General features: G+C 40.9%; 1 protein-coding gene across 5 annotated transcripts in view; it reads left to right on the forward strand.

The window, feature by feature from the left end:
- Positions 1-24372, forward strand: part of PLEKHA6 (pleckstrin homology domain containing A6) — a 1624617-nt gene that overhangs the window by 1573771 nt on the left and 26474 nt on the right. For 4 of the 5 annotated variants that reach the window (XM_073615840.1, XM_073615839.1, XM_073615838.1 and 1 more), the window contains one exon: positions 17888-21713. The exons of the other annotated variant lie outside the window; for it this stretch is intronic. The gene's annotated coding sequence lies outside the window, so the exon portion shown is untranslated. Of the gene's footprint in view, positions 1-17887; positions 21714-24372 lie in introns of those variants that run through there. 5 annotated transcript variants of the gene reach the window in all.

The following is a 24372-nucleotide window of genomic DNA, read 5'->3' on the forward strand; positions in this document are numbered from 1 at the left end:
TTGGCTGTAGGGAATCGCTCGGATAAGTTTTTGGGGGTGGGAACTAGCGGCGTGTAAGATGGTGTTGCCAGCGGTAGGTTTACGGAAAAGGCTGCTGGAGAGCGTTCCATCAGGGTTCTTGCTGATGGTTGTGTCCAAGAATGTAATATTGTGTGCACTATGGGTCACGGTAAACTTTAAATTGAAATTGTTGAACTGCATCATATGGATGCATTCATTAAGTTGGTTTTCGGAGCCCTCCCATAACACCAAAATGTCGTCTATATAACGATACCATGCGACTATGTGTTGAGTGTGCGATCTGAAGGCCTCATCAGAGAGGAATGACTGCTCCCACTCCCCCAGGCACAGGTTGGCGTAGGACGGGGCACAGGAGGTCCCCATTGCCATGCCCTGCACCTGGAGGAAGTGGGAGCCATCAAAAGAAAAAACGTTATGATAAAGGATGAACTCCAGGGCCATAATGACAAATTCACAGAGTTTTTTGTCATCTCTGTGAGTTTGAGTGATGAAATGTCTGACCACAGTCAGCCCTAAATGGTGGGGAATTGAGCTATAAAGGGCCTCAACGTCGATGGCTACCAGTAGTGACTGTGCTGAGACATGTAGGCCTTCCAGGGATTGTAACAGGTGGATAGTATCACGAACGTAAGAGGGCAAATTTTCCACGAAAGGTTTGAGGTAAGAGTCTACAAAGAGACTCAAGTGTTCAGTAATAGCTCCGTTACCGGAGACTATGGGTCTGCCTGGTGGAGTTGTACAGTTTTTATGAACTTTGGGTAGACAATAGAACGTTGGAATTTTGGGAAACTTTGTTCGTAGGAATTCCCAAGTGTCCTGATTGATGATGCCCTGTGAAAAGGCACCATCAACCAGGGCATAAAATTGGGTCTCAAATTTCGTGATATTGGATCTGGGTATAGGTTTGTACCAGTCCCGATTAGACAACACTTTCTGGCACATATTTTTGTATTGCTCGTTGGTCATGATCACAATATTGCCCCCCTTATCGGAGGGCTTAATGACCAAGGAGTGACATTTTTTCAGAGTGTTTAGAGCGAGCATTTCGGAAGGGGATATGTTCCCGATCCTTTTGTGTATTTTAAGTTTTTGAATTTCAGATGTAACCATGGTAACGAAAGACGACAAATTGGGGTTAGAACTCAGGGGAGGGAATTTATCCGATTTGTTCTTGAATTTTGTGTTGGCATGAGATGGAATGGTTGATTCCATAGGTATATCGGCAAGGAGAGAATCTAAATCAATAGTGTCGATCAAATCGGGGGGGTCCTCATCCTCCAACAACGACAAAAGGACATCTAAGTCTCTGTCGTGTTGTTCCTTGATGGTTTCGGGTTTGGTTTTAGCCTTAGAATACATGCTCTTTAGTAACAATTTGCGAACGAACAAGTTAAGGTCTTTGATAACTTCAAAAGTATCAAGGTTCGAGCTGGGGCAAAAACTTAGACCCCTGGACAGTAAAGATTTCTCATCATCGGATAGCGTATAGTCAGAAAGGTTGATGATGTTTTTGTCATCGACGTCTATGGTGTTAGATTTAGTCCTTGTTAGGTTTTTGGTTTGGGAATAGCGCCCTGGGGAAAAAATCGACTTTGTCCCACCTCCCTCCTGGGTATTGCGCTCGCATTAGATTGCGAGGGTTGAACAGTCGTGTGTGCAGAGGGGGCGATGTTGCTGTTAGGGGTTCCTGTAGGTGGGTGGGGGTCCTCAATGCATGCACCGCTGTTACTTGGTATTTGTGAAGTGGATGAAGCATTATCGACAGGATGGTCGGAAATATATTTCTTATGTGCATTCCCCCCTTCCCCAGACAAGGGGCGTTTAGGTTTATTGTGCCTGTTCCTGTTCCGATTACGAGAAGAGGAGGAGGCAGAAGCAGAGGAATTGATAGAGGAGTCAGATCCGCATTCCACAGTGGATTTAGCTAGGCCTCTGTTTTTGGAATTGGAGGTGTAGTTATTATGGGTCCACTTGTATGCTCTCCCTTCCTGGAAGGACAATTTGTCGCGCCAGAACTTTTTATCTTTTTTGCGGAGAGTTTCAGTGGTAATTTGATCCAAATGAATCTTAATTTTTTCCTCATGTTCCTTTAATGAGGGGAGACTTTTAAAGGATTGTAACTTTACGTATATGTTATCAATCTCTTTATCAAGGGCCAAACTGCGGGTCTTATATTCCTCTATAAGCATCCTCATCATCTTGCGTGTGCACGCCTGTAGGTTATCCTCCCACTGTTTTTTAAAATCGGAGCTAATATTGTCGATCAGGGGGAAGATTTGAATGCGCAATCCATAAGGATTGATATCCTCTCTGATATATCTTTCAAAATTGTCAATGTGCCAGAAAAATGCAGCTTTTTTCTCCACATATTTGCTTAATTGGTTGCAAAGGGAGGACAATTCTGATTGAACTGCTTCTCCTTCCTCATGGTTTTTAGAATAATCTGCCATAAGGGCCGTCCAGCTTGAACCCTGAAACATATTGATATCGTCTCTTGGAGTAAAATAAAGGGAGAGCACTGAAGATTGAAAACAAAATACTGATGGGAAGAAATACTCACATATACAATGGGAAATTCCTAGATGAAAAATGACAAAAATGACATGTAAAACACAAAGTAACTAGCCAGTAATAATAATTAAGATTAGGTGAAAAGGGAGTTTGTGGCAGAGCTGGATGAAAAAGAGGGGTATGGGTATTTGCTACCCGGATTCTAGAATTTTTGATTTCACTCTTCACTGCCTATCACAGTTTCGGAGGCCATGGAATGCCCAGATGGCACAAAACCCCCCCAAATGACCCCATTTTGGAAAGTAGACACCCCAAGCTATTTGCTGAGAGGCATGTTGAGTCCATGGAAAATTTTATATTTTGACACAAGTTGCGGGAAAGTGACAATTTTTTTTTTTTTTGCACAAAGTTGTCACTAAATGATATATTGCTCACACAGGCCATGGGCATATGTGGAATTGCACCCCAAAATACATTTAGCTGCTTCTCCTGAGTATGGGGATACCACATGTGTGGGACTTTTTGGGAGCCTAGCTGCGTACGGGGCCCTGAAAACCAATCACCGCCTTCAGGATTTCTAAGGGTGTAAATTTTTGATTTCACTCTTCACTGCCTATCACAGTTTCGGAGGCCATGGAATGCCCAGATGGCACAAAACCCCCCCAAATGACCCCATTTTGGAAAATAGACACCCCAAGCTATTTGCTGAGAGGCATGGTGAGTATTTTGCAGCTCTCATTTGTTTTTGAAAATGAAGAAAGACAAGAAAAAACTTTTTTTTTTTTCTTTTTTCAATTTTCAAAACTTTGTGACAAAAAGTGAGGTCTACAAAATACTCACTATACCTCTCAGCAAATAGCTTGGGGTGTCTGCTTTCCAAAATGGGGTCATTTGGGGGGGTTTTGTGCCACCTGGGCATTCCATGGCCTCCGAAACTGTGATAGGCAGTGAAGAGTGAAATCAAAAATTTACGCCCTTAGAAAGCCTGAAGGCAGTGCTTGGTTTTTGGGGTCCCGTACGCGGCTAGGCTCCCAAAAAGTCTCACACATGTGGTTTCCCCGTACTCAGGAGAAGCAACATAATGTATTTTAGGGTGTAATTTCACATATTCCCATGGCATGTTTGAGCAATATATCATTTAGTGACAACTTTGTGCAAAAAAAAAAAAAAACAATTTTTCTCTTTCCCGCAACTTGTGTCACAATATAAAATATTCCATGGACTCGACATGACTCTCAGCAAATAGCTTGGGGTGTCTACTTTCCAAAATGGGGTCATTTGGGGGGGTTTTGAACTGTCCTGGCATTTTATGCACAACATTTAGAAGCTTATGTCACACATCACCCACTCTTCTAACCACTTGAAGACAAAGCCCTTTCTGACACTTTTTGTTTACATGAAAAAAATTTTTTTTTTTTGCAAGAAAATTACTTTGAACCCCCAAACATTATATATTTTTTTTAAAGCAAATGCCCTACAGATTAAAATGGTGGGTGTTTAATTTTTTTTTTTTCACACAGTATTTGCGCAGCGATTTTTCAAACGCATTTTTTGGGGAAAAAACACACTTTTTAAAATTTTAATGCACTAAAACACACTATATTGCCCAAATGTTTGATAAAATAAAAAAGATGATCTTAGGCCGAGTACATGGATACCAAACATGACATGCTTTAAAATTGCGCACAAACGTGCAGTGGCGACAAACTAAATACATTTTTAAAAGCCTTTAAAAGCCTTTACAGGTTACCACTTTAGATTTACAGAGGAGGTCTACTGCTAAAATTACTACCCTCGATCTGACCTTCGCGGTGATACCTCACATGCATGGTGCAATTGCTGTTTACATTTGACGCCAGACCGACGCTTGCGTTCGCCTTTGCGCGAGAGCAGGGGGGGGACAGGGGTGCTTTTTTTTTTTTTTTTTTTCTTTTTTATCTTATTTTTAAACTGTTCCTTTCATTTATTTTTTTTTAATCATTTTTATTGTTATCTCAGGGAATGTAAATATCCCCTATGATAGCAATAGGTAGTGACAGGTACTCTTTTTTGAAAAAATTGGGGTCTATTAGACCCTAGATCTCTCCTCTGCCCTTAAAGCATCTGACCACACCAAGATCGGTGTGATAAAATGCTTTCCCAATTTCTCAATGGCGCTGTTTACATCCGGCAAAATCTAAGTCATGAAATGCTCATAGCTTCCGGTTTCTTAGGCCATAGAGATGTTTGGAGCCACTCTGGTCTCTGATCAGCTCTATGGTCAGCTGGCTGAATCACCGGCTGCATTCTCAGGTTCCCTGTTGAGACAGGAGAGCCAGAGAAAAACACGGAAGACAGTGGGGGGGGCATTCCCTCCCACTGCTTGTAAAAGCAGTCTAGAGGCTAATTAGCCGCTAGGATTGCTTTTACATGAAAGCCGACCGCTGGCTGAAAAGAATGATACCAAGATGAAACCTAAACCTGCAGGCATCATTCTGGTATAACCACTCAAAGTCGTGAATGGCGTACCTAAGACAAAAAAATGGTTAACAATAAAACACAGTAAACGGTAAAGTATAAAAAATTGCATACCTGAAAAGCAAACATGATAAAATATAATAACAATAAAACATTGCAGAATAGAAAATAGTAAAAAAGAGCAGAACAATAGAGAGAGAATAGAGAGAGAGAGAACAATAAAACGACAACTATTTTTTTTTTTATTTTATATATATATATATTTTTTTTTTTACACTTTTTTTTGTAACTAACTTTTATAACTGTAACCGGTTCCAGGTTCGGGTCTCTCAAAATGCGATGGCATCTTGGGAGACCCTGTGAAAGTGTGCCTAGTCTGTGCAATGCTGTACCCTACGCTAATACTCAACTAGTGAATGGTAGCGTTCAAAACATTCACCAATGCAAAGACCAGGATTGTCAGGACAGGAGGGACAATAATAGCGGGTGTCACGCCTATATCCTCGCTTGCTGCAGACACAACATCTTTTTTGGGGGGGGGTTCGTTGGGTAGGGGTACTCGGGAGGACATAAAGAAAATGCCTCTCATGCAGCCGACTGCATTTGGTTAGGGATGTGAATGGGGGAAGTACGGGTGCTGCAGAAGTGGTGGGTTCCCAATTAGGATTGGCGAATGCAGCAGGAAGGGCATTATGGGCACGACAGGCCTGTTTGTCTTCTTGGTGGCAGCGGGACACTACTTGTGCTTGCCACCTCACCAGCTTGAACTGCACTTATGGGACTCGCCACGTCACCAAGTGTTACTGCAGTGCTGGTTTGACTACGACCGGGGTGTACTAGGCCGCTGGTGCTTGCCAGTTCACCAAAACGCTACCAAAAAAACTGTTAGCGATCGCGGGGATCAGGCCTGACTCTGCAAACGCTGCAGTTATGTGTTTAGTGTTTTGTAAGTGACAGTGATCGATCGATACTGCACTTGGGTGGGCTGGGCTGGGCCGGGCGGAGGGGCAAAACGCAGGTGCTAGCAGGTATCTGGGCTGATACCGCTAACACTGCATTTTTGGGAACCCTAAACTGCTGGGGACGCTAGTATAGATCTGATCGGATCAGATATTGATCTGTTCAGATACTATACCACTAAAGGAGGTGTATGCTGCGTGCGTGGGTGTTAGCGGTACTGGCGCTAACCTGACGCTGCCTGGGGCGACGTATATCACCGCCGGGCGATCAGGGGGCTAAACCTTTATTCGGTTTATAAACGGCGGGTGCCCTGACACTATAAAAAATAAACGAACTAACCAGCGTCACCCGTAACGGTTATACGGTGATCAGTGGTGAAAGGGTTAACTAGGGGGCAATCAAGGGGTTAAAACATTTATTAGATAGTATATGGGGGTCCCTGTCGCTATAAAACGCTGACGGCGAACCTAAATATTTACTTCCCTAACTAGCGTAACCAGTGACACTAATACAGCGATCAGAAAAATGATCACTTAGCGACACTGGCGACGGGGGGTGATCAAGGGGTTAAAACTTTATTAGGGTGGGTTAGGGGGGTATCCTAGACCTAAAGGGGGCTAACCCTAACTGACCTACCACACTAATGCCCCGTACACACGGTCGGAATTTCCGACGGAAAATGTGTGATAGGACCTTGTTGTCGGAAATTCTGACCGTGTGTAGGCTTCATCACACATTTTCCATCGGATTTTCCGACACACAAAGTTTGAGAGCAGGCTATAAAATTTTCCGACAACAAAATCCGTTGTCGGAATTTCCGATCGTGTGTACACAAATCCGACGGACAAAGTGCCACACATGCTCAGAATAAATAAAGAGATGAAACCTATTGGCTACTGCCCCGTTTATAGTCCCGACGTACGTGTTTTACGTCACAACGTTCAGAATGATCGGATTTTCCGGCAACTTTGTGTGACTGTGTGTATGCAAGACAAGTTTGAGCCAACATCTGTCGGAAAAAATTCTAGGATTTTGTTGTCGGAATGTCCGATCAATGTCCGACCGGGGCATAACTGTCACAAACTGACACCATGCAGTAATCAGAAAAAAAAAAAAAACTGCTTGGTGTCAGTGTGATGGGGGGGAGGGGTGATCGGGGGGTAAAGGGGGGTCTTTTGTGTGCCTGGCATGTTCTACTGTGTGTGTGTAGTGTTTTCACTCACATTTCAGTCTTCTCTCCTCAGCGCCGGATCGGAAAATGCCGAGCCGAGGAGAGATGACATCATTTCCTCTGCCTCTGTGTACTACACAGAGGCAGGGGAAGATTCTCACTGGCTGGGAGCGATCGCGAGGGGGGGGCCACGAATGGATGGCCTCCCCCTCATCTCTGATCACTGCCAGACCAAAGGTGACTGCCTCGGGCACCGGGGTGGGTCCGATGGGACCCCCCGCCCGCGGGAAGCAATCACGTACCAGGTACGTGATTTTGCCTGCCCGTGCCATTCTGCCGCAGTATATCTGCGTGAGGCAGTCGTCAAGTGGTTACGTTTTTTTTCTGAAACTTCCCTCTTAAAGTAATACGGTATATCCAAATAACACGCCCAAGCTCATCTCTTTACTCACACACAGCCACAAAGGCAAGGGAATTCTTGTTGGGCAGTGGTTAATGGTTGTAAGAATGTCAGGCAAAATGGTCGGCCCTCACGCATGTTCACTTCATCAAATATGGCCCTCTTTGAAAAAAGTTTGTACACCCCTGCACTGCAATATACTGGAGTAAAAGTGCACTAACGCACTTCAATATACTGCAGTAAAAGTGCACTGACACAATTCAATGTACTGCAGTAAAAGTGCCCTGGTGCACTTCAATATACTGCAATAAAAGTGCACTAATGCACTTCAATATACTGCAAGAAACCTGCCCTGACACTAAACTGACACTACAGTAAAAATGAACAGTTGCACTACACCCATGCTGCACTGTCACTTAATTCACACTACACTGATACTTTACACTCACAACAGAATCACAATAGCACACTATAGCATACTAACTCGCTAGTAGCAATGAACAGAGCCCTGTTCTATCTAGCTCCACTCCAATATCACACTGTAAATGGCTTCTCTGTGAAGGAACCTTTTATAGTGTGGGGGGGGGACTATGAGCAATGAGCCATGATTGGAGAGAGCCATCATGACTGTTTCCAATCATGCTTCACCCAATCAGGGTGCGGTGCGCAGTGCATTGTGGGGCATTCGGTGGGCCGAACAAACGGTCGAAAGCCCCATCAATTCGGGTGTTCGCCAAATGGGCAGACAGCCAAATTTCGGGCCGAAATTACGCTCGACTTGATCTGTTCGCCCAACACTATTAACCAGTATCAATAGCAATGTGCATTTTGTATTCCTTGAAAAGAAGACAGAACTTGAATTATTCTTTATTGAAGAATGACGACAATGACTGTATGCTTTGTGTACACTTTTACAATAACTATGAATGTCTGCAATATAGGGCTGATCTTTTGCAAATAGTTTATAAAACTTCACTGATTCTGAATGGTAATCAGTATGGCATTTCTGACTTGCCTCAGCCCTACAAACTATTGTAACAAGGTACAGAAGTTGTTTCTGTAGCCTGTTAAAGTACAATCAGAAAAATGCCCTCTGTTTTATCCAGGTATAGCTGTGAAAACCAGTCCCTGAACCACATAAATTTGCAGTCCAGAAATTAGGTGGACGAGGGAATCCCTTATCACCAGGACAATGTATAATTACAGCGATACCCACAGCTGTCAGAATATACTAATCAGCAACTGATCAAGAGAGGTTTTCCAGCATGTTCTTTCAACAGAAGTCGATCAAATGATTGACTGTCGGGCAGGAACGGCCACACACTGATCGGGATTTGGGTAGTCCCTGCTTAACAGGCTGAATTTCGATCAGTGGGTGGCCAGCCTTAGACTGCAGTCAGGATGACGCGCTACCTCAACTGATGGCAGTGATGTCAGCAGAGAGCGGACTTCAGACCACTCTCCGCTGAAAAACGGGTCACAGGAGTGCAAAACGGATTGCACTCCTGTGACCCAGAGGAGAAGCCCAGCCTAAAAGGAAAGCTCAGGCTGGACTTCTCCTTTAACCCCTTCCCAGCCAGTGAGTGCATATTTTTAGCACTGATCACTGTAATAATGTCACTGGACCCCAAAAAAGTGTCAGTGTCCATTTTGTCCGCCGCAATATCGCAGTCCCACTATAAGTCACTGATCGCCCCATTACGAGTAAAAAAATTAAAATTCCATAAATATATCCCATAGTTTGTAGGCGCTATAACTTTTGTACAAACCAATCAATATACGCTTGGGCTTTTTTAACAAAAATATGTAGCAGAATACATATTGGCCTAAATTGATGAAGAAATTAGATTTTTTATATTTTATATTGGATATGTTTTATAGCAGAATTTCTTTTGTTTACAATTTCTCTTTATTAAATTTCATATAAAACAATCATTTGTATCATAACATCCCAATTGAACATAAACAATTCTACAGCGTGTACTCCATGCTTCAGGTACATAATAATTTTTCCTTTTTACAAACTGTAAAACCATACATATCCAAACCTATTCATCCTTAACCCTTAAGATCTCGTCCCCCCTACCCACCCCCCCAATATCTATGTTAACATTCATAACTCTACCATACACACACAGAAAAAAAAAAAAAAAAATTTCCTCTTTCCCTTTCTTCAACCCTCGCTCCTTCTACAATTTATTATAGATATTCTAATATTTCTCTCGATGACCGAAACTCATCCCATCTTTGCCAACTTTCTGGTAATTGATTTGTTATATATCCTTCTTCTCTTATCTGTTTTTCCATGTATTGGATTTCGTTCATTTCACATATCCAGTCTGTTATTGTTGGACTCCTTATTTTTTTCCAATTTCTTGCTATTATTGTTCTTGCTGCGGATGTCATATGGTGGATGATATCTGTTTTAATTGTCTTTACTGATTTCGGTATCAGAGACAGCAACGAGATTTCCATACTTGGGGTTATTTCTACTCCTGATACCTTGTAATAAATCTCGAATATCTCGTTCCAGAATCCTCTCACCAGGCGACATCCGTACCATATATGTTCCATTGTTCCTTTTTCTGTTTTGCACCTCCAGCATAAATCTGTATTTCCTTTATTGATTAAATTTAAGGTAACTGGACTCCTATACCATCTCATTACAATTTTGTAGTTTCTCTCTTGATATTTATTTGCTATGGTTGTTCTATGTATAACTTCGAAAACCTTTTCCCATTCTTCCTCTGATAAGGATTTACCCATTTCTGCTTCCCACTTCTTTATGTTTGTTATCTCTTTGAGGGGGTTATTCGGAATTAATTCATCATATATCTTCGATAGATTCTTAACTGGAGTTTGTTCTCTCAGCAGTAATTTTTCAAATTTGGTTAATGGTCTATTTATCTTAAATATTTTGGGCTCTATAAACCTCCTTAATTGTTGGTACTGCAACCATTTATTTTCATTTTCCAATCCCAGTTCCCGCAGTGTGGTTATTTTCCCATTCTCAAGGACTTGTACCAGTCTTGTATGTTCAGATCTATTCCATTTTAGAAAATTTTTAACTCCCATAGCTGGAGGGAACTCGGGATTGAGAAACAATGGAGTCATAGGTCCAGTCAACGTGGAGAGCTTCCCCCCTTTCACTATATCGTCCCATATCTTTAGTGTAGCTTTTACAAAGAGTGTTAGTTCATTTCTTTTAGGTCTTAAGTGGGGCTCTATCCATGGAAGAACTTTTAATTGGGGTCCCACTATTTCTTATTCCATACTAACCTATTGCTTTTTTTCTTTATTATGGTACCAGTCTACTATTCTGGTCATTGATGCTGCCTGCAGGTATTTTACGCAATCTGGTAACGCAAGCCCTCCATTTCTTTTTTTCCTTATTAGATTTTCTCTTTTTATCCGGGGAGTTCTATGTGCCCATATAAACTCGACTATAGCTTTCCTTAACTCCATCATCAGCTTTTTTGGGGGGTTCCAATGGTATTGTTTGAAATATGTAAAGAAGTTTTGGTAATATGTCCATTTTTACTATGTTAACTCTTCCCCTCCATTAATATTATAATTTATCATATTTCTGTAGTAATTTAATAGCCTTTCGAATTGCTTCTTCATAGTTCATCCCCTGTAGTTGTTTCAAATCTATTGTTATAAAGATTCCTAGATATTTTATTGCGTCTAGCTTCCATTTAAATGGAAAATCTTTTTGCATAAGTGAATATATTTTTTCGTTTATTGATATATTCAATATTTCTGATTTATCGTAATTTACTTTGAAGTGACTTAATTCCCCGAATCTTCTAAATTCCTTCATCAGGTTTGGGATAGTTATTAAGGGGTTAGTTATATATATTAGCAGATCATCTGCGTATGCCGCTATCTTGTACTCTTTTCCACCCACCTTTATTCCCTTTATATCTTTATTATTTCTGATTGCTGTAATTAGGTGTTCCATTATTAATACAAACAATAAAGGGGACAGGGGACAGCCCTGGCGGGTTCCGTTCGTTATTTTTATATCCTTTGATAATATGCCGCTTAATCTCACTTTTGCTTTCGAGTTAGAATACAGAGCGGAGATCCTACTACGCATTTTCGGACCCGTGCCGAGTTGTATTAGTGTTTCTTCCAAGAAGCCCCACCCTATCCTATCAAATGCTTTTTCGGCATCTACTGCCATCATACATGTTTCAGTGGCTGCTTTTTGGGCGAATTCCATCAGTGTACATGTCTTTATGATATTATCTTTAGTTTCTCTACCTTTCGTAAATCCATCTTGATCTAATTTTATGTAATTAGGTAGGATTGGTGTTATTCTATTCGCAATAATTTTAGAATATAGCCTTATATCTATGTTGGTTAAAGAAATGGGCCAATAGTTTTTACATGGGCCTCAAATGTTTCTTTAGGGAATCTCGGCAGGGCTGTTTCTTCAATGTATTTTTTGATTTTTTCCCTGTCCATTTCCTCCCTCTTTTTCCCCCCGTGATGTTTTAATATTATATAAATTAGAGTAATATGCATGGAATTCCTCCAATATTTCTTTTGGGTTGTATGTATATATCCCGTCTGTTTTTAATATTTTAATTATAGATGTTGTGGATTGTTGTTCTTTTAATGTTTTAGCCAGTATTTTCCCTGTCTTATTTCCCTGCTGATACCATTGTGCTCTTCTTCGATCCCTAATCCTAAGAGATTCCTCATCAAGCATGGCTTGTAGTTCCATTCTTTTCCCTTTTAATTTTATTTTATCTGATGAGTTAAGACTCTGTTTATGTTTTATTTCCAATTCCTCTATTTCCTTTATTAACTGGGATTTCTTTTGATTCTTTCTTTTTTTTAATCTTGAGCCGTGCTTGATGAATGTCCCCCTTATTACGCATTTTAATGTTTCCCATTACATGGGTATTGATGTTTCATCCTTCTCATGAATCTCCAAAAATTCCCTTATTGTTTTGCGTATATCCTCTACACACTCTTTATCTTTTAACAAATTATCATTTAGCCCCCAGTTACCTTTTATTTTTTCGCGTTCTATTACCTTAATTTCCAAAAACACCAGGGCATGGTCTGACCATAAAAACCCCCCTATATCTGATGATGGAGTCATTACCATTCCTGAGTGGTTAATAAAAAAGTAATCTATCCTGTGATAGGAATCGTGTATGTTAGAATAATATGAATAATTTTTTTCCATTTGGTGTTGGGCTCTCCAAATATCCACCAGATGGTGCTTTGCTGATGTCCCTTTAAATTCCTCTATTTGACTTTTATTTCTATAAGCGTGGATATTAGTTGTATCAATTTTTATATCCATAATAGAATTAAAGTCCCCACCCATTATCACTGTACCTTCCGCTTTCTCCATAGCGCTGTTTACAGCCCTTATTCCCATCCTTATTTGATCATAATTTGGGAAATATAGATTAATGATTGTGAAAATGTTTCCATATATCGCTACCTTTATGACCAGGGATCTACCATCTTTACCTATATATTTATGTATTATTTGATGGGGTACATTCCTGTGGAAGGCAATGGATACCCCTCTTGATTTAGAATGGGAAAATGTATCGTGTATCCAGTTATTATAGTTTCGATTATTAAGTTTTGGTATGTGATTTGAACGAAAGTGCGTCTCTTGGAACAATATGATATCCACATTTTGTTTATTGAATAAATTTAAAATTTGATTTCTTTTGTTGGGAGAGTTAAGGCCCCTTGCATTGAAGGAACAAAATTTAATCTCACCCATTCAAAAGGGAGAGAGAGAGGAAGAAAAAAAAAAAAAAAAAAAAATCAAACACAATCACACTACTCACTCGTACAATCTACTCTACTACTACTTGACTTACGAAAACAAAGTCTATCTTACTATCTAAAGTAAGTTCCCTACTATGGGGGATTTTGAGCCTGCTGACCAGGAACTGCCGTCCGATCGCTGGCCTCATGCCGCATTTTAAGTGGTGGTTTTCATTCCTTTTTTGTTCTTTCTTTTTCTCCCTTCTTTCCCTTCCCTTACTCTTACATTCTATCTTCCTTCTTCCAATTCATTTTATCCACCCTTATTTCATTATATTACTTATCTGCCGCTACTGAGCCCTCTATCCTTCTCTTTACTTCGTTATCTCTCTATTTCCCTCCTATTTCCCTTTTCCCCTCTCTTCCCCTTTCCCTTCTCTTCCCTTCTTTCTCTCCATTTTCTTCTTCAAACACCTGTAGAGATGGGGGGGTACGGGGTAAGGGAGTAAGGGGGGGGGGGGTCATTATATTTTATGATATTATGGGGGGGGAAAAAAAGAAAAAAAAACACATTAAATAATCCTATTAAGTGCAACATACATATATTGTCTCTTCTGTGCTTACAATTTCCCTTTATACATACCTATGTCCCACACCCTTCACAAAAAAACAAAACAAAAAAAAAAACACATTAAATAATCCTTAACCCTCCTATTAAGTGCAACCTATACAATGTATAAAAAACGTAGCTATCTCTTCTATACTTACTTTTCCCCTTATGTATTATTATTATTTTTCCATCATAAATTCATCCAGTTCAACATCCTGGTGCAAAAAACGTAAATATTGTCTCTTCTGTGCTTACAATTTCCCTTTATACATGACTTTATCCCACACCCTTCACAAAAAAAAAAAAAAAGAACACATTAAGATGTATACCTCCATTTCAATGTCACAGTGCATAATTCATTCATGTTATCTCCTCTTTTCTTATTATATCACATTGTGCGTTATTATAAAAAGAAAAAAAAAAATTCATATATATATATATATATATATATATATATATATATCTTTAGTGCTCTAATTTAAGTTATATTATCACATATTTGACAAAAAAAAAAATGTTATCTTTCTTGTTAAATTATTATATACTTCCATTTCCATATCGCAGTGCATGAAACATACATATTATCTCTTCTATACTTATAATTTCACCTTGTGCATCGTTATTGTTATAAAAAAAAAAAATATATATTTTTTACCAAATTTGACATCCCCCTCCCTCTATCCCAAACATCCCTCGACCCTTTTTATATTTTTTTAAATGTTTGTATATATGGAATTTTAGATATCCTTAAAATTCCAGATTTTTGTTTTGTAAATTGTCCTTTTTTGTTTATAGCGCAAAAAATAAAAACCGCAGATGTGATCAAATACCACTGAAAAAAACTCTCTTTGTGGGGAAAAAAGGACATACGTTTTATTTAGGTACAGCCTCGCACGGCCTAGCAATTGTCAGGTAAAGGAACGCAGTGCCGTATCACAAAAAATGGCCTGGTTAGGAAGGGGGTAAATCTTCTGGAGCTGAGGTGGATAAAAGATAAAGGCCCCCCTCCAAAGTTTCTGGACAACACATACTGGCACAGGAACATACACAAAAAAGTGGGGAAAAAGAGCACCATGACTGTCTGCAAGCTGCAGCAGTCAGGTTTAAAGTCAGTCTGCATCTGGCACTTATAAGAAGTGGTATATTTATGATTAGAGGGTTTGGGTGGTTCAAAAAAATTAGATTCTGTACTGGTAAATTTTACATTTTAGTTTACATATCATAGTTGAGAATTCATATACAGTTAGGTCCATATATATTTGGACACAGGCACAATTTTAGTTTTTTTCATGTATTTGCCAAAACATATTCTAGCTATAGTTACTGTATTTATCGGCGTATAACACGCACTTTTTTTCCCCTTAAAATCAGGGGAAAATCGTGGGTATGTGTTATATGCTGATCTCCGCCGAGATACACATAGCCGAGTGTACTTGGCTCTTCTCGACTCCGCTCACAGTCATGCCCAATCCCGCCATTGGACCTGTGTTATGTCCATCATAGGGCGGGACTGGGCGTGACTGTAAGCGGAGCCGAGAAGAGCCGAGTACTCTCGGCTATGTGTATTTCGGCCCTGCCCAGTCCCTGCGATCTCGGCGGCGCTCGCTCTGCTCCGCCGAGTCCCTGAGATCTCGGCAGCGCCATATTTAAATCTGGACAAGGCTGCAATGGACATTGGGGGCAAGGCTGCACTGACAAGGCTGCAATGGACACTGGGGCAAGGCTGCACTGGAGCAAGGCTGCAATGGACACTGGGGAAGGCTGCACGGACAAGGCTGCACTGACAAGGCTGCAATGACAAGGCTGCACTGACAAGGCTGCAATGACACTGACAAGGCTGCAGATGGACACTGATAAGGCTGCATTGATGGGCATTTAAATGTACGTTTTTTTTCCTTAAATGTCCCTCCTAAACTTGGGGTGCGTGTTATATGCCAGCGTGTGTTATACGCCGATAAATATATGGTCTAAAAGTACGCTCTCTCTGGTTTAATTTGAGGGTGTGTACATCCAAATCGGAGGAAGGGTTTAGGAATTACAGCTCTTAAGAATAGCCACCCCCCTTTTTTAAGAAACCAAAAGTAATTGGACATTTGAATCAAAGGCTGTTTCATGGCCAGGTGTGAGCTACTCCTTCGTTATTTCTTCATCAATTAAGCAGGTAAAAGGTTTGCAGTTGATTCTAAGTGTGGTATTTGCATTTGGAATCTATTGCTGTGAACCCACATCATGCTTTAAAAGAAGCTGTCCATGCAAGTGAAACAGGCCATTGTAAGGCTTCAAAAAGTAAACAAATCCATCAGAGAAATAGCAGCAACATTATGAGTGGCCAAATCAACAGTTTGGTACATTCTGAGGAAAGAAGAACACACTGGTGAGCTCAGCAACATAAAAAGGCCTGGTGTGTCAATAAAAGACAACAGTGGTGGATGATTGCAGGATCCTCTTTATGCTAAAGAAAAACCCATTCACAATATCCAGACAAGTGAAGGACACTCCAGGAGGTGGGCGTATCATTGTCAAAGTCTACAATCAAGAAGAAACTTCACAAGAGCAAATACAGAGGGTTCACCACAAGGTGCAAACCATTCATAAGCCTGAAGAATAGAAAAGCCAGATTAGACTTTACCAAAAAACATCTAAAAAAGCCAGACCAGTTCAGATGGATGAAACTATGATCTGTACCAGAATGACTGGAAGAAAAAAGTATGGAGTTGGCTTGGAACAGCTCGTGATCCAAACATCTAAAAAAAATGGTGGAGGTAGTGTGATGGCATGGCATCTAGTGGCACTCGGTCATTGGTGTTTATTGATGATATGACAGAAGCAGCCGGATGAATTCTGCAGTGTTTAGAGATTTCCTGTCAGCCCAGATTCAGCCAAATGCAGCAAAGTTGATAGGACGGCGCTTCACAGTACAGATGGACAATGTTTCAAAACACACTGCAAAAGCAACCCAGGAGCTGTTGAAGGAAAAGAAGTGGAATATTCTGCAATGGCTGAGTCAATCACCTGATCTCAACCCAATTGAGCATGCATTTCACTTGCTGATGGCAAAACTAAAGACAGGAAGACCCACAAATAAAGAAAAACTGAAGAGAACTGCAGTTAGAGCCCGGCAAAACATCAGAAAGAAGGAAACCCAGTCTTTGGTATTGTCCATGGGTTCCAGACTTCAGGCAGTCATTGCCAGTAAAGGATTCTTAACAAAATATTAAAAATGAACATTTTATTTATGATTATATTCATTTGTCCAATTACATTTGAGCCTGAAAATGTGAGGACTGTGTATAAAAATGGTTGCAGTTCCTAAAATTTGTGCTTGATATTTATGTTCAACCCCTTGAATTAAAGCTGAAAGTCTGCGCTTCACATTCATTTAGATTGTTTTGTTTTATTTTTATTCTGGTGGCATACAGAGCCAAAAGTATGAAAATTGTGCCTGTGTCCAAACACACATGGACCTAACTGTAATTGCCTAGGAAATCACTCTCACAATACTGCATCAGTCTGTAAATTTGGTTATATACAGCTTGAATTTCATGTGGTTTCTGTGAATCGACCAAAATGATGTGGGTAGCCCTGCTGGCACCACCCAACTCGGCAAACTTTGATTGAGAAGTTGAAAATGCTGGGTGAAAAAAAAAGATGGCTGTATAGTGATTACTGCCAATCTGCTGCAGTCACTGTTCTGGTATTCTGGTAGCTGTGGGTTCCTGCTGCCAAAATACAATAGTCTAAAGCAGGAAATTCATCCATCTCTATAGTGTTTAGTCTGTAGGGGGGATCTATGGAGACCTCTAGACATCAGGTCAGCTTAAGCCTGTCTATTTTGTTGAATAAAATGATAAACCTAAAAAACATATAACAATTATTTCCAGCCGTCCAGTGTAACTTAAATTGCTCCACAATTCTATTTTTTTTCTACAAACCATACATTTTCAGTCCCCATTTACTTGCTTTCTAGTTTTATTTGCTCCTTACTTTTTCTCTTCTATTTATACAGCCACAGCTGCAAGACTGCACAGACATTAATTGTGATAAAGCAGGCCCTTCTGTTGTGTCAGCCGCTGGCATGAGGTTTTACTTTCCAGCACAGATCCAAACCACATCTGGAATTAACAGAAACTTCTGGAATTGAAGTACTGCAACATCAGTGGGATGGACCCAGTGTTTGCTTCAAACTGTTTAACATTTGGTACATTGATTCTTTATACAAGCACAATCGATACTGCATTTGATTTTTCATTCAACAAAATGAAAAGTACTTGTATTGTATCCTAATTATTAACAACTGAGCTATTGCTTACTTCTACAACCCCTTTATAGTTTTAAATAAGTCAGCGTATTCTTCAGTTCTGTATGGCAGTTGTAAAACATTTTGCAGAATTTCAACTTGAAGCATAAAGCCCAACTAAACCCTTAGTATAAATTGGCTACATACATTTCAGATGTATTAAAACAGAAAAGATGAAAGTACTAAAGAGTGGCCTGCACCACTCTTCTAAAATGAGAAAATGGAGCAGATTCTGCACTAATTAACAAAGTTGGCCCAAGCCCTTTCTGGAGGGGGAACACTGTTAACTCTGACTGTATCAACAGCTGGGCATATAGACAGAGAAAGGAGGTTTCCCTGCCTATATAAAGGCTCTGTCCATGTACCGTAGTGTGTTTACTGCATGGGCAGAGAGAGGCATGTGAGCTGTCTTGCAGGTTACCAGTAGACAGGCCACATCCTGTATAGCAGGGTCAATCTGTCAGGGACTTACAATACTTTTTTTATATTGCATATTATTATATTATAAAATTCATCTAAAACTATATTGAATAGTATTTTATATTAGGCATGGAAACTGGTCTACCAATTTTTGCCAATCGCGCCTGCTTTATTATAATGGCATAGGAAGGTTTGTTAATTCCCACCAAGGTGTGCCAGGTCTTTCAACTGGTTTTCATTAAGAAAGCAGCCACAGCCTGAGTAGAAACCTTTGTTCCCTACCAGCAAGTTGCAGAGAAGAACCCTTGCTTTTGTGAGGTAGCAGCCGTCTCTCTGCAGAAGTCCATCTCATCCCTTGCTCAGTCAGAGCTAGAGCTCTCTAGTCAGCAAGGAGCATGAGCTTTACTGATTAAAAGTGGTTGCAAAGGTAGAGGGTTTTTTACCTTAGTGCCCAACCAGCGGCCCAGGGGCCACATTCGGCCTGCGGAGTCCTCTGATGTGACTTGTGACCTTCAGCTCTGGGATGGCGGGTTAAGCCTAGAATGCGGGTTCCCGACCCACCATCCCAGAGCATCAGTGTTGTGAATGAAGCCGGCGGCAGAGGAAGCAAGCGGCTGCGGAGCATTAGCCAATGATTCCTGTATAGTGCCGACTCCTGTGACAGGCGGAGTGATACGAAATGCACTCTTCCTGGAACAGCAACAGCCGGAAATACCTGAAGAGAAGACTGTTATTAAAGGTATTAAGTTAAAGGTAGAGTAAAGTGGGCTTCATAGAGTAGAGTGGGCTGTGCTCGTGTCTGTTCTGCATATGTAGCGTGGACATGGACCTGCCATCCGCCCACCCCACTTATTGTGGCCCATGACCGATTACCAAGTCGCTTAAGTGGCCCTCGCTCTTCAAAAGGTTTGGCACCCCTGCCTTAATGCATAAAATGCATTAAGGTAAAACAAAAAACCTTGTGTGCAGCTCCATCCTCCAGCCCCACATTATACTTATTGGAGCCCATTTTCGATCCAGTGCTGTGCAAGAGGAGCAGCCCTCTCTACTCTCTCTCTGCACAGGGCAACTTGCTAGCAGCAGAAGCCATTGGCTCCTGCTGTCAATCAAATTCTGTGACAAAGGAACAGGGGGTGGGGCCGAGCCGCACTGTCTGTATCAATGGATGCAGACAGCGCGGTTTGGGATCGTGGCAGGAGCATCTGTGCGAGACCCAAGAAGAGGAAGATTAGGGCTGCTCTTTACAAAACCATTGCAGCAGGTAAGTATAACATGTTTGTTACTTGATTTTACAATAATGTTAAGAGTTAAGATCTGAGGTGACACTTGTGTGTCAGACGTCTGCAAAGAGATCACAGCTGCCACACAGAGAGCAAGGGTTCTTCTCTACAGCATACTGGAAGTGGACAGGCTTTTCTACTCAGGCTGTGGCCATGGGCATCCACAGAACTTTTTTCAGGAGGGGGAGCATATTTTTAAGGTCACCCATGCTCCGCCCCTCTTTGACAATGTCATGAAGGGGAGGGGCTTAGTCATTATCACATAAAGCTCAGGCATGTGCCCATCATATGCAGCCTCTCTGTGCCCATCATATGCAGCCTCACTGTGCCCATCAAATGCGGCCTGTACAGTACGTAGGGTATACAGTATGTGTATATAGAGGGGGTGGATGGTATAGTATATACAGGAAGGAAGGTGGGTCAGTGGCGGCCCATGCATTGTAGGTGCCCTCCCCCTGACACTTCCGCCGCCTTCCCTATTCATGTGCCCGGCCCCTTTCAGGACGCCGGACACATGAAATACTATGGCGGGCTCTAATAGGCATTAAAATAGGGTGGGCTCCGGTGCAGAGCACTGCATCCTGATCCCACCCTGTTGTGTGGCATAGCGAATGAATTTTCGCTATTTTCGCACTAACGTTCCTCCCTGCCAATCAGCAGGCAGGTCAGAGAGACCTTTCTCCCGATTGGCCAAAGCATTAGGCGATCCTTTCGGATGCCTAACACTTTGGCGGAAGAGGAGACACGGCGGAGGAAGACTGAGGAGCCGAGCGGACACAGGAGCCACAGCCGCCGCTTCCCGCCACTACAGAAGCGGTAAGTGCTGCTGGACCGGCCGTGGGGGGGGGGGTTAGTGAAGTGACAGCCAGGGGACGCGCCTGGCTGCATTTGATGGGCACAAGTGGCTTCATATTATGGGCACATGTGGCTGCATATGATTGGCACAGTGGCTGCATATGATGGGCACAAGTGGCTGCATTTGATGGGCACTGTGGCTGCAATTGATGGGGGGTTCAGTATTTTTCAGTTTGTTTGCGCCCCCCCAAAAATTTTGAGCACCAGCCGCCACTGAGGTGGGTGTATATAGCTGTATACAGGACAGATGATGTATATCTGTAGTCAGTGATGGAGGAAGGTCTCTATATACAGGAAGGAAGCTATATATACACCCACCTTCCTTCCTGTATATAGAGACCTTCCTCCATCATCACTGACTGAAGATATACATCACCCGTCCTGTGTATATATAGCTGTATACAGGACAGATGATGTATATATGTAGTCAGTGATGATGGAGGAATACAGGAAGGAAGGTGGGTATATATAGCTGTATACAGAACAAAACAGATGATATGATCTTTCTAGAAATAGCTGTTCCACTTCCAACTATCCAATGTATTTTCTGTTCCTCCTAATGTAACTGCTGTTACTTGTGGTTCTTCACTGCTGAAAGGTATGCTACTTGACTTGCCCCCCCCTTGCCCCTACCTGCGGACGCCTATGGCTGTGGCTGCTTTCTAAAGGAACCACCAGCCGTAAGACTTTTTTTTTTTATGTTCCTGGACTGTATTTCCTTTATTTGAAATTAAAGTTCAATTGGACTTTAAGTTGGAACCTCCCTAGAACTTACACAAGCAATAAATTAGCAACATTTCAAACACTATTTCAGTGCAGCAGTCATGTACACTTTTGCTGTATGCTCTGTATAAAAACACATTTATTCTGAGTCTGTGCAAAATTTTTCTTTTCCGTTTCTCTTGCTCTCCCTCTATAAATAAATACACACACATATATATATATATATATATATATATATATATATATATATATATATATTGCTTAATATTTATCATATGTTTATAATTATGGGAAGCGTTCAGAGTATACTGTAGATAAAAATAAAAGGAATGTGGAGCCTTGCCCAAAGCCTAAGGTTCCTTAAAACGTATTTGAATGTGTTTTTATACATGTTTTCACCCAAGAGTCACACTAAATTTACCCAGGATCCACACGTTTTAAATTGAATCCTAATAGAAAATGTGTAACATTTGGGCGAAAGTTTTATGTGAATTTTGGGGAAAACATTTATAAATAGACCTTTTAGTGTTTTTGAATTTACCTTATTTACATGCATTGCTCTTAAGCAATTGTTTTTATTTTTTTAACTGATATATGTAATTAATAAGCATAGTTAAACCAATAAAAAACTATTTGAAACATTGAAACATTGAACTATTTGAGTAGTTAAAACAGCTATGGTGTTTGTACTGTACATAAATGTAGTATGGTCTTAATTTTTCAGTCATTGCAAAATAAAAAAGTGACAGCACACAGGGAAAATGTATTTAAGTTAAGTCTGACTATATTAAATAGAAATAAACTATCAGTGCTACACAGAGGGACAAGAAATACACAACCCTGAAAAAGGCATAAAAAACAAAAATGCAGTGCTAATAGTGAATTACAACAAATAGTCCATGTTGTAGACCATATAAAGTACAATGCTCCTTCATTAGGCAAAAATAAATCTAATAATGACCATATGTTAAATCAACATAGCTCATAAAGTTTGTCTATAAAAGTGCAGTGCTCTTTTAAATATGCAGAAATGGAAGAAATGCCCACTCACCAGACAAAGATGCTGCCTCAATCAAGACAACAGCACACATGCTTTATGCAGTAAACTGCAGATGTGATTCTACCTATGGATCCACTTCTAATGTCTAATGCTGTCACCTCCTCCAGATAATGTCATATCCAGCCAAAATCAAAAAAGTAAAAAAAAGCACCACTCTGCTTTCCCCGCATGAAATGTAAACTCACCAAAAGTGAATACTCACCACAAGCAGTATGCAGCCTACTATGCTCAACAGTGTCCAATATCCTCTTAATCCAGGATTTTCAGCCAGATAGTTTTAGGGGATACACAGCCGCTCACACCACCAAATGATACCAGTAAGCAAAAAACAAGGTATCATAGTGTAGAATGATTGACTACATCACTTCCGCTCCCTTTGCCATTTTCCAATAGACAACAAGTAATTTCCAGCCCTAACGCCATTTTCTAATGGACCACACCACATCATGACCGTGCGCCATTTTGTCATGGACCGAAGGCTAAAAATAGAAGGTGCCATACTCCTATAAATAAGCAGCCATAATTCCCATGTACAAGTGATATCCAGGAATATCATTTGTCCATGGGAATTACGCTGCTTATTTATAGGTGTGATGTCACCTGATGGCCATGCCCCATAGCTATATTAAAATTTTTAATAAATTATTTGTCAAAAGCCATCTCTTGTTTTTTGAAAACTACGCTTTTTTTTGGTGAATGGATAGGGGTACCATACCGCATACTCATTCACATGGGGAGGGGGGCTGGGATCCGGGGGCCCCCTTTCTTAACATGGGGACAGGGTGCTTTGGGGTGGGGAGGTGACTGACGGGTTGCATGCTCGGATAATTGGCGTTTCATTTCATCCATTCTAGATCCAAAGGTATTGTTTTGATTGATCAAAGGAAAAGTCACAATCATCTCACAGTCGGATCAAAATCGAATTCCAGTTATTGAAGTCGCATGGAAGTTGGACCTGAAGTTGCAGGGCTAAGTCTGATCGGAAGTCGTGCAACTTTCGTGTCAAATCATTGTGAGCATAGTCTTTATCTCCTAAGGGATTAGTGTGGTACTTTGTGTTGCTGGAGCCGGTTTCACCGCTTCTGGAGATCTTGCTATAATTTTTCTGGCAAGATTTGCACCTTTGCGAGCTTAAGCTCATAGAAAAGGGGAAGAGCATTGCCCTTTTTCTTAATGTGTGAACTCTGAGCAACAACTTCTCTCTGCTCCCGCCTGAGATCTGCACCACCAACTATCATCTACTCAGGGATACTATACCAGTACCCTTATGTGTGGGTCACAATTCACCTCCTGCAGTGAAGATTAATAGACAGGCTGATTGCCTTGCCACTTCCTAAGGGCTTTGTCTCCCTCTCTGTACTCCTTGATGTAATCCCAGTGGTTAAGCAAATTTCCCACTTGACACTGCTCTGTAGTGTTTTTTTGATCTTTCACTGATCCTTCCATTTTTTTTTATATAGGTTAGCGGCTATACAGCTCTGCTAAGCGCCACATGGAAGTTGAAACATAGAAAATCCCCTGTTGGTAGGATTTTTTAGGCACTGAAATCACATAATATATAAAAAATCAATTGATAAACTTTTTTTATTACATCACTGAATAAAAGAAACACTATAAAGTGTATAACATGGTATGCACAACTACTATTACACCAACTGTACGTGATGATCAAAATGCAAAGAGATTTCCTCCACCCAACGCGTTTCACAGAACAAACATCTCCTTCATCAGGGGTATGAGTGGTATAGTTTATCTAAAATATAAATATATTAATCAAAAAAGCATATTTCTCATTCGTTCATTGACAGACACAGCCTTCTATCTTCATAACGATAGGGTTATATCTCATCCGCAGA

This window comes from Aquarana catesbeiana, linkage group LG02, assembly GCF_042186555.1.
Source record: "Aquarana catesbeiana isolate 2022-GZ linkage group LG02, ASM4218655v1, whole genome shotgun sequence".
In the NCBI taxonomy this organism is placed as follows: domain Eukaryota; kingdom Metazoa; phylum Chordata; class Amphibia; order Anura; family Ranidae; genus Aquarana; species Aquarana catesbeiana.